The 12,166-nt window shown below is 45.6% G+C and overlaps 1 protein-coding gene across 2 annotated transcripts in view; it reads right to left on the reverse strand.

The window, feature by feature from the left end:
- The window catches only part of RBM20 (RNA binding motif protein 20), a 534,741-nt gene extending 526,615 nt beyond the window's left edge, over positions 1 to 8,126 (reverse strand). For both annotated transcript variants that reach the window (XM_068258701.1, XM_068258700.1), the window contains exon 1: positions 8,024 to 8,126. The gene's annotated coding sequence lies outside the window, so the exon portion shown is untranslated. The remainder of the gene's footprint in view (positions 1 to 8,023) is intronic.
- Positions 8,127 to 12,166: the final 4,040 nt, after the last annotated feature.

The raw sequence follows: 12,166 nt of genomic DNA on the forward strand, positions 1-12,166 counted from the left end.
AAATTGGCAATCTACCACACACCATACAATCTTTAGGAAGATTGAAGAAAAATATCAGGCATTCTGGATCGATAAAAATTGAAGAAAACGAGAAATCCGATCGGATTTTTCAGTCTATGAAAAAAAAAAGCTTTCGATTATTTCGGGAGATCCGATCGTTTTTATCGAATTGCTGTAAAATCAGATCATTTTATTGTATGGTGTGTGGCCACCTTTAGAAGTCTACCTTTGCCACAGCTCTGGTGCTCTGTTGGCCGCCCGCAAAGCTCACCGACCCATCGGCGGGTCAGCGCTTCTGTGCGTGCGTGCGTGCAGAGCTGGTCATGCGCAAACCCGCCCACGACATTAGGCGCTTGTGCAGCACACCTGCGCATGCGCAGAAGCTTTGCGGGCCGCCAGTGGGAAAGGGACCCAGAAGGCTTCTAAGGGCTGGAAGAGGCCCAAGGTAAGTAAAGAACGGACAAAGACAAATAGGTATTAACAGCCTTTAATTGGTTAAAGAGGCACTGTAGTGACATATAGTAGAATGCAGTAAATTATTCAGGATATCCACTTGCACATTAAATATCCTGGTTTCAGAAACACTTCCTAGATCTATATACTGCTGTTTATTACCAATGCCCTCCCAGTGATGTTTAGCCTAGCCATAGACTGATGTTTAGTCCCCCCCGAGCATTCTGTGAGACCAGGTAAATTTTGTACTGGCTTCAGGGCACATTCTGCAGAGATCACCTGCCAGTAGAAAAGATGTCACAACCTGTCAGAATCAATCAGAATGTAAATCAGGAAGAAAGGTTTTACAGTGGGCAAATGGCGACTAATAATTTACACATGAATATTGTAAAAAATAAGTGAATAAATACTACATTATGTTTGCTACAGTTCCTCTTCAGGCTCCTAGCACACTGCAGCCCCTCACTTCTCTTCCATGCTGCAAGGGTCATGCAAGTCTATGGAGATTTGCACAGTTCACACAATGTGACACGGTGCACCAGAAGTATCCAAATGCGATGCAGTCTTTGCGTCAAAATTGCAGCAGTTACCCCATGATCCGTATCTACCGCACAGATTATGTAGCAATGCACGTCAATGGGTGACTCAACAAGTGTGCATGATGGGAACACAGTGCGATGTGGTGAATCTCAGTGACATACTTCCTGCCCAGCGGGTAGTACATCACTAGCCGGGGCCTATGCATATGAACCTGCCGCTGCACAGTGGCACAGGGTCATATGAAGCCTAATGTATGCAGTACTCGCACCGCATCACAAACCGCATCACAAACCTCAGGTGTGCAACCGGCCTCAAGGATTTTTTCCACATAAGCAGTTTTATTTTGTAAAAGCAAAGCTCCCCCTTTATCTGCTTTTGTATACACCACACTGGAACATGTTTTAAGACAAGGCTTTTTTCCTGCTTAGTCAAGTATGTCTGCGGGAATATTTAGCATCATCCTACAATTTCTCCTGGAACGATAATATCCTATGTTCAAATACCTCAAGGGTTGCATTCTGTACCGGAGGATCATTCTTATTTTTACTTTTTTTATTTATCTGGAATGTGCCCATCCTCTGATCTAACCTCCTGCTTAACCTTTTAACTGTTTAACTGTTTGCGGGTCTCCTTAAATGATGCCAAATTTTCCACTTTAATTTTCTCATAAACATACATTTCCATCTGAGGCTGGCTTCACACTATGGATTGTCAGCAGCGTTGTGGTGCTGCCCGGGGGCCACAACGCACTACCAAAAACAGGTTCTCAGAGATTATTGCATTATTATGCGGTAATCCCCTTCTGCTCAGATCCAAACAGAAAGTGACGATTTCCAGTTTCAGAAATATGTAATTGTACCGTAAAAATACGCTTCTGCGCATGCACGCCGCAACACCAACATTTTGGCAAACCCTGAAGCGCAATAGACTGTCATGACTTCCAGTCCGCTGCACCTCGCCCCAGGTCAGGCAGTAACATCAGTATGAGCTCGCGGTAGATCAGGGACTTCCAGCGTACCGCATGCTGTATGAAAGCACCCATAGGCTTTCATTAGCATAGCGATGAGTTGCGGTAAAATGACCCACTGCACCGGTGTGAAAAGGGTCTTAATCTTAAATCTAACAACTCCTGACAGAGCGGCAACACAAAACATAATCCCTGATTGAACACTTAAAAGCCACGTACGCACGCCAGATGAAACTTGGCTCAGAAAACCAATAGCAACTACGTCTGCCGAGAATCCAGCGCGTGTACGGCAGCCCCTAATGCCCCTCGTCACTCACCCAGCGATCCATCCTGGCGTATCACTTTGGCCGAGCGACAACACTGTCCTCCACTTATCCCCCCCCCACCCCACAAAGCAAGCGAGCACGTCTGCATCTGCACAGCTTCGACCCTGCAATGTCGCCCGAGGGATTGGGTCCCGCTTTGTGACGTTGATTGCAAGTGTGTATGGGCCTCAACCCCTCAATAGTCAGTACTTTACCAAATCTGTCTGGTCTGTAATGTTCTCACTTGATGTTTGGACTCTCCCCACCCAAGATAAGCTGCACATATTTAACCCCATAGTTACTGGCTCATTAGGTTCCTGGACTGACTCCTTGTAAAAATCTGTGGAGTTGTCTGCAAATAACTTTCTCCCACAATGGGCTCTATTCTCAAAGACTTTCCGCATGCGGTAAAGTACATGCGGGAAGTTTGCACCCAAAATACCGGCAAGTTGGGATTCTCAAAATGTTCCGCATGTTTTTTCCGCATGCGGAAAAAGTGTGATAAAAGTGCGGGATTCATGCGGTAAAATTTCCGCAAAAGTCGGTATTTTCCGCAATAAAAGATCAATTCTCAAAGATGTTCAGGCGCATCATTTCTTCGTTAATTACCGAATTTTTATCACCTACAAGTAGTAGGTGATATATTCCGCATCCCATTGACTTTAATGAAGTGTGGAGGCTTAAGGGCTGTGCTTGGTGGACTTTAACTTTTTTTTTTTAAACACTTTTTCATGCGACCTTTTTACCGCATGATTCCCGCATGAATAATGCCTGTTTCCGCATCTTTTTTCCCGCATGCGGAAAACATGCGGAAAATATTAGTGAATGTGGAAAAAGTGCGGAGTTTACCGCCGGCGGGAATATAGCGGTAACATTTTGCGGAAAATTTGGCTCTTTGAGAATAGAGCCCAATGATAGTAAAGTTAACCTTTCCAATACAACTACTCATACTATATATTCTCTCCTCATCCCCTGCACAGTGACAGCTGACACCACCATGTAGAAAGAGGTAACTAGACACCCCATTCAGCTGACCCTCTATGTAGGACAGCTTGTCCCCTCAGTCCCCAGTAGTGAAACCATCAAGGCTCAGTTGATTCCTGCACCAGTGGTGGACGTAGGCTTTCCCAGGGAATGGAGTCTAAGTGGCCAACAGACTTCACCAGAGCATCCTGCAAGGGATGATGTGCTTCCACACCTTGCTCCCTGGTGGTGAACCCCAAGATTGCCCCATTGGTGATGGGAAAAAAAAAATCAGGAAGGGGTGAGCCCTGCAGTGAACAGGAGTCAGGACAACACTGGAAGGACTGATTGGCAGAATAGGCAAGATTGACAGGCAGGACTGATTGGAGGAATCAGCAGAATAACTGCCAAAGGTCAGAATGGCAGGAAAGCACCCCATGACTGCTATAACAGGACAGCATTGGCCAGGGTTTAAATAAGCCTTCACACCACTGCTGTTGCGTAGCTCCTTGCCAGGCATGCAAGAGACTTTGTGCGCTGCACAAGCATTTTCCAGGAGGTCAGCGATCGCATCCTCCGAGGGACCCTGCTCTTGAAAACTGGGAGGGAGAGTGTGAGGGAAAGATTGCCGCCCTGTACAGCTCACCCCACCTTAATGATGACAGCCTGGTCTCGCAGTCCCCCCCCCCCCTCCACCTTCCCCAATAATGAAACCTCCCACTACAACTCAGTCCCATTCCCCAGTAGTGACACCTTTTCCTTTACCATTAGCAACAGTTTGCTCTCTTCTACAGCTCAACTTCCTTGATAGACACACTTACCCACCCTGCACAGCTCACCACCAGTACTGACACCTCCCTCCCCTCGATCCTGCTCACCCAGTCTACCATCCAAGAATGACAGACAACCATTTCTCCCTTCTATACATACAGTGTTGTGTTCTGCATGCAGTGCTGTACAAGGGTGGCAGTCATTGAGAGTTGCAGGCAATTATGCTGTCAAAATGCTGGATGGAGGACCATATGAGGTACCTGTCATGACGATGGAGACCGGGTGGGCGGGGAATGTATATCACTATGGTGGGAGGGGTTGTAGAGTGTAAAAAGATGAAAGGGCTGGGAAAATGTTTAAAGTACCCCTGAACTGAGAGGGAAATGGAGGCTGACATATTTAATTCCTTTTAAACAATACCAGTTACCTGGCAGTCCTGATGATCATTCCAGAATCAGTGGTATCTAAATCACACACCTGAAACAAGTATGTGGCTGATATGGTCAGATTTCTGTCAGAAACAACTGACCTGCATGCTTGTTCAGGGTCCATGGCTAAATGTATTAGAGACAGAGAACCAGCAGGACAGCCAGGCAATTTGTATTGTTTAAAAGGAAATAAATAGGTAAGCTTCCATATCCCTCTTACTTCAGGTGCCCTTAGATGAAAGCCTCTCTCCTCACTACTACAAAGGGTTAACGAGATACAAATAATTCTGGCTGGAGTGAAAATTCAAAATTAATTATACCAAGCGCTAAAGCAGCGAGTGAGGACTTATCGTACCAGGCCAGCGCTGGCCGGTGGAATGTACACGCAATTGAAGTGGCTGTATGACGGTGGACCGATCCCTGAAGGGGGTGAGAGCCCTTTTGGGCACCGACCTACATAGGTGGGAGGTGGTGAGAACCCTCCAAAGGCCACGCTGTGATCATGGTACAATATTAGCCTCGCTTAAGCCATTTGAAGCCTCCTTTACCTACTGTCATGAACTGAGTTGCTGCCATCTGAATGCATTAGGTGTTAACCGGATGCTGGACATTTTGTTGCAATTCTGAGATTCGTGGCTCTAGTACAGAGGTGCCCACAATTTTTCGGCTTGTGAGCTACTTTTAAAAAATTAGCAAGTCAAAGTGATCTACCTATGTACAATTTTAGGAGCACACTTGTGTATACAGAATGGAAAATTATATTGGGGGTCGGGATCTACCATAAAGGGCTTCGCGATCTACCTAATGGGCACCCCTGCTCTAGTATATACCCTCTGAAGAGCATATTACCTGGAATACACAGCCTTGCATAACTGTTCCCTTGCTCTTTGGAACTATATGAGTTTCTCATTACTCCCGGGAGTTTATTGGACATTATGCATGGGTGTGTGATGTGAATGCGCATTTGTGTGACACATGCCAGATGTGTATATGGCTAAGGGTGATACATACCACATGCTGCCCTTTTTAGTGGGTTTTTTTTTTGAGGGGTTTGTTTGTAGAGTATATTAAATAAAGTGATTGCGATTAGTAGACCACTGTGGATCATTGGTGTGTTGAAGTGCAAATTCCACAGTTTCCTGTTGTCTGCAGCTTGTAACTAGAGCCAATCAAAATAAAATCTCATTTACATGGACTAGAAAGTACCATGGAATAGAAAGTTGTGCGCATAAACACACACACACGCACACACACACTTAACTTATATGCTAATAATGCCCTCAGCAAAAACCCCAGAGACTTTCATCACCATGAGGCGATTACTAAATATACACGTCATGTATTTTCTGTATTTATATCCCGCTGACAGATCATGAAAAAAAAACTGCACAAGTAGCATGCAAACAAGTAAATATAAGTGCACACATGTTTGTTTGGGTTGGAAATAGGTTTCCAAAACTGTGAATAAATAAATATACAACAATAAGACAAGATACAAAACTGTCTGGGGGTTGCACTTGGAAAAAACAAACTATAAATTTGGGCAAAGACCCTTTCACACTAAGGACCTGAAAAGTGGCACAGTGGGGCATACAGTACAATGAAGATATGCCTCACTGCCCCTGTATACCCACATACAGAGCAATGAAAATATGCCTCACTGCCCCTGTATACCCACATACAGTACAATGAAGATATGCCTCACTGCCCCTGTATACCCACATACAGTGCAATGAAGATATGCCTCACTGCCCCTGTATACCCACATACAGTGCAATGAAAATATGGCTCACTGCCCCTGTATACCCACATACAGTGCAATGAAAATATGGCTCACTGCCCCGTATACCCACATACAGTACAATGAAAATATGGCTCAATGCCCCTGTATACCCACATACAGTGCAAAGAAAATATGGCTCACTGCCCCTGTATACCCACATACAGTACAATGAAAATATGTCTCAATGCCCCTGTATACCCACATACAGTGCAAAGAAGATATGCCTCACTGCCCCTGTATACCCACATACAGTGCAATGAAAATATGCCTCACTGCCCCTGTATACCCACATACAGTACAATGAAAATATGTCTCAATGCCCCTGTATACCCACATACAGTACAATGAAAATATGGCTCAATGCCCCTGTATACCCACATACAGTGCAAAGAAAATATGGCTCACTGCCCCTGTATACCCACATACAGTACAATGAAAATATGTCTCACTGCCCCTGTATACCCACATACAGTACAATGAAAATATGTCTCACTGCCCCTGTATACCCACATAGAGTGCAATGACAATATGCCTCACTGCCCCTGTATACCCACATACAGTGCATTGAAAATATGTCTCACTGCCCCTGTATACCCACATACAGTGCAATGAAAATATGCCTCACTGTCCCTGTATACCTACATACAGTGCAATGAAAATATGGCTCACTGCCCCTGTATACCCACATACAGTACAATGACAATAGGCCTCACTGCCCCTGTATACCCACATACAGTACAATGAAAATAGGCCTCACTGCCCCTGTATACCCACATACAGTACAATGAAAATATGTCTCACTGCCCCTGTATACCCACATACAGTACAATGAAAATATGTCTCACTGCCCCTGTATACCCACATACAGTACAATGACAATATGTCTCACTGCCCCTGTATACCCACATACAGTACAATGAAAATATGGCTCACTGCCCCTGTATACCCACATACAGTACAATGAAAATATGTCTCACTGCCCCTGTATACCCACATACAGTACAATGAAAATATGTCTCACTGCCCCGTATACCCACATACAGTACAATGAAAATATGGCTCACTGCCCCTGTATACTGAGAGATAGAAAGAGAAAAAGAGAAAGAGAGAAAGTGAGTGTGAGTGTGTGTGTGTTTTAAATATATATTGGATGCAATTAATCTATGAATAAAACTGGATTTTTTTTTTTTTTATACAACATATCCAGCGCTCCTCATATCTTAATTTATTATATAGGACGCTTGAATTCAGTTGAGGATTGGGGTACTCCAAAGCAGTGAGGTAGCAGCAGTAAGAAAGTGACCTTTTTCATCAATAGCGCCTCTTAACTAATTATATAATTCCTATGATGGCTTAAATGTATCTTATTCATTGAGGCCCGGTGCACACCAAAACCCGCTAGCAGATCTGCAAAATGCTAGCAGATTTTGAAACGCTTTTTCTTATTTTTCTGTAGTGTTTCAGCTAGCATTTTGCGGTTTTGGGTAGCGGTTTTTGTGTAGCAGAATTCAGATATGGTTACAGTAAAGCTGTTACTGAACAGCTTATGTATCAAAAACGACTGCAAAACCGCTCTGAACTGGCGTGTTTCCGAGCGGTTTGCGTATTACCTATACTTTACATTGGAGGCAGAAACGCCTCCACAATCCAAAAAATGCCTCACCCCGTGAGTATGCGTTTAAGCAAACCGCCTCCCATTCTGGTGTGACCCACCCCATTGTAATACATTACCTTAGCGTATCCGCAGCCACAAGCGGCTGCAAAAACGCCTGAAAACCCGCTCGGTGTGCCCCAGCCCATAGAGAGAGCTCACCTGTCCACAGAGGAGGGCATGCATCACTCTGCCTCGGGCAGCAATTTCACCTGCTAGGAAGCCAGACCATTGAGACAAAATGGCGTCATTCCTTTCAGAATGCAGCCACGCCCCCACAGAGCTGAGGAAAAAAAATAACCGCCAAGATACTCCAGCCTGCAGAGGAGGAACACAGGCCACGCCCCCACAGAGCTGAGGCGAAAATAACTGCCAAATACTCCAGCCTGCAAAGGAACTGAGGCCACGCCCCACAGTGCTGATGCAACGCCCCCAGATAGCTGAGGTGAACATAATTGCCACACCCTCGCGACTACTGAGGCGAGAAGTGAGGCCACGCCCTATAGCTGGAGCGAAGGGCTCTGAGGCCACGCCCCTTACTTTCTGTAGAGCCGTACGGAACAGAAGCTATGCCGCCTTCCCTAGAGCCACGACGAATGGGGTACAGTCAGACAGTGGCCAGACACGGAGGTGCTGCTGACCTGCAGGATTTCTCACCTGCGGGGTGACATAAGCTCCAGTCGTCCAGAGTTCCAGACGTTCTTACAGCTGCCGCGTAAAATGGCTTATTACACAAATTACACAAGTGGCCTATGCCTTCCTAAAACGGAGCAGAAGAAGGAGGAATCTGAGCGACCATTCGTCTGGCCACGTGCAGGCATTCTCCACGGCTGTCAAAGCGGAGGATGGGGCTGGTGGTAATGCTGCTCTCTAGTGACCCCTAGTGGGCAAAAGGCAGCATTTTATTCTGGGCGTCCTGTTCAAAGACTTCCAGTTTCAACCAGCTAACAGTCTGCAGCATTGGAGGTTTTAATTTATCATTGCAAGTATTCATACATCCCAACTTTATGAGATGAGAAAGAGGGACACTTAAGCCACGCCCTGCCACAACCCTAACCACGCCCCTATCACAACTCTAGTCATGCATATCGTAAAGATTTTATAAGAAAAATATGTTGTTTTATAATTCAACCACACTGGTCTTTTTTATCCTGGTTCATTTTCCTTCATATTAGCATTTTAAAATTAGTAATATATGGGAATAAAGTTTTTATTTGGGAGTCAAACATTTTTTAGTAGAGAAATATACAGAATACACTGAAAGAGGGACAAATGAGTAGGACAGAGGGACAGAGGAACAGGGCTCCCAAAGAGGGACAGTTGGGCGCTATGAGTATGTGATTTTTTTTTCTTTTTTTCAGTTACCAGAAATACTAGTGATATTACAAAACCTCAGCAGAATCTTCTGCATAATGCTATGTCACACAATATACACTAATGGCATAGCAAATTCGATGCAATTATGTTGTAATGGGGCGTTCACGTCGGCACATAGCAGTGCGGTGGAATCTGTCGGAATAGCGTGAGGCACGCTTTTCTGTACTGGAAAACTTGCTCCTTTACAGTTGCAGTGAAGCATGTACATACCTCCCAACTTTTTGACATAAGAAAGGACACAACCCTGCCACACCCCCATCACGCATACCATAAAGATTTCATAAGAAAAATATGTTTTATAATCAGACCCCGCTGGTCCTTCCTTCTTATTAACATTTTAAAATTAGTAATATATCAGTTTAAAGGATGAGAATAAAGTTTAGAGTCAAAAAACATTTTAAGTAGAGAAATATATATATATTTACATAGAAAGAGGGACAAAGTCCTGAAAAAGGGACAAAATGGCTATCATTCATAAAGCATTTCCGCATGCGGAAATGCTTAAATCAGCTGACTTTACCGAACACCTAGCAAATTCGGCATTCATAAAGGCCCTTTCCCCATGAAAACCTGACATTACCGAGCAGAGCGATAAATCACCGCCTTGTGCGGTGATTATCGTAAAAAATGTAACAAAATGTTAATTCATAAAGATTACTGCAAGCGGTATGAGGAAGGGAAATACCGCTCCTTCTGATGTGGCGATAACAATGCTGAGTTAATGGAGACACAGACCTCCCAGGCAGCTGCAGTAGAGCGGAACACGGAGAAATGTATCAACTCGGCAGCTTCCTGTGTTTCCGCGAGCCTACCGACAGCCTAGTTCGGGGAATCTCTGCACTGCTATCGCAACTGGATACATTTTTATGAATGAGCAGCCAGAAGTTTAAAATACCGACAGCTGTGTTTTCCCGCACAGATTCTCTTTACCGACAATCCTTTTATGAATGATGGCCAATGAGGGGGAAAGAGGGACAGGGCTCCCAAAGAGTGGCTGTCCCTCCAAAAGAGGGACAGTTGGGAGCTATGCATGTAAACATATGTTGTACTTATGCTTCATTGCATAATGCAAGCTTCCCCCTCCATTGCGATCCTGTTTGTACAGGGTTTGCAATGCAACACCTCAGTGTGAAACTAGGCAAAGCAAGAAGTTACATTTTAGCATGCCGTCACATTATCTAGGTTCACAGCGGTGCAGCAACGCACGTGTTAATAGTTACAGTGAATCATACTTTTAATTGACTGTATACGACAACATGCAGATTACGTGGGGTGCTGCTTTCCTGTTCAACTGCGCAATTCCCACTGTGAACCTAGCCTAAGGGAGGGTTCGCACTTGTTACTGGCGAAAACGCAAACATTTTTTCGCACACTACACAGGTAATTTGTCAATGAGAAAACATACATGATGTTGGAAATTACATGATGCAGTGCGGTTTTTTCATTATGCACAATTTGCATGCAAGTATCAACATTGATATATTGACTTCAAGTACAAATTCTCATACGCAGGAAGGCATGCGATTCTGAGAAATGTGAACCTTGCTTAAAGTGTAACAGAGATGGTACACTGTGCCATATATATACTTACCTGGGGCTTCCTCCAGCCTCATGAGCAGTGTGGCTTCCTCCACCATCCTCCTTGAACCCCTCTGTCCTGGCGCTACGACTCCCGGTAATCCAGTCAGTTGCCGAAAGTTGTAGACTCCTGCGTGTGCTGGGCCGTGTGCGCCCCCATCCCCTGGAGCATTCTGCGCCTGTGCAGTACTAATGAGGTACGCATGCGCAGAAGCCCGCGGCTGCCCGTATTAACGGAAGTTATTGCGGGAGAACGGAGGGACCAAAGAGGACGACGAGAGAGACCACGGTGTACATGGGGCTGGAGGAAGCCCAGGTAACTATAAGTACAGGTTAGTGAACCATCTCAGCTTCACTTTAAGCCAAATTCCAAGCTTACAACAAAATATAATTATAGCTTGAAAGGCAATATTCAGCAGAGATGTTTCTGCAACTGAATTCTCGAAGGCCACTTGAGTTCCCGCTAAGCCGGAGTATGGAGATTTTTTTGTCCATCCTCCGCTAATCGCTAAACGGACAGTGCAATGGATCTGCGGGATCTGTTGCAGTAAGCAGGCCGCACTTCTGTTCTGGGATAATTCCGTGCCAGGCGGATGAGCCCCCCCATATAGCCTATCAGGGAGGCGCATTGCCCCGGGCTCCAGCCCGACCACGGTGGATCATCGGAGCAGACACAATGCTGTACGCTCCCATTGACCGTATGTGGTAGTGGGAACAGAGCCTAAGTGTCTCACCATCCCTGTCTTTCAGGTTCTCCGCGTTATAGTAAAATAAGGCAGTGGCTTTGAGTGTGAGGGCCAATACCCACTTTTCTTGCCACACCAGAAACTAAAGCTAATAGCCATACGCAGCTTAGAAACAGCTCAATCAAAAACTGATCTAGTAGTAGTGGTTAGTCTTCCTCCTTTCCCCACTAAGCCCTCTTTCAGGCAGGAGGCTGTACTGCGCACTTGCTGAGCAGTTCAGTCTCCCATCTGCCGCCCACGAGTGCAATTTAAAGGGACCCTGAGCAGTGCCAGAAATTAAAAGATTACACTTACCTGGGGCTTTTTCCAGCCCATCGTAGGCGTCGAGGTCCTCCAGGCTCCTCTCCCTATGCTTCCGCCGCCCCCAGTTACCGGTGACACCCGGGCCGGCTCTTACTGGTTCCTGACGTTTGTCTGGCCGCTGTGATGACACGAAGCGGCCGGCGTGACAGGTCTGCGCGAGCCTGGAAAATGGCGCATACAGAGAGGAGCCAGGAGGACGCCGGGAGACCTCGCCGCCTACGGTGGGCTGGAAAAAGCCCCAGGTAAGTGTAATCTTTTAATTTCTGGCACTGCTCAAGGTCCCTTTAACAACGGACACAAA

The sequence above is a fragment of the Hyperolius riggenbachi genome, chromosome 10 (assembly GCF_040937935.1).
Source record: "Hyperolius riggenbachi isolate aHypRig1 chromosome 10, aHypRig1.pri, whole genome shotgun sequence".
NCBI classification, from domain to species: Eukaryota; Metazoa; Chordata; class Amphibia; order Anura; family Hyperoliidae; genus Hyperolius; species Hyperolius riggenbachi.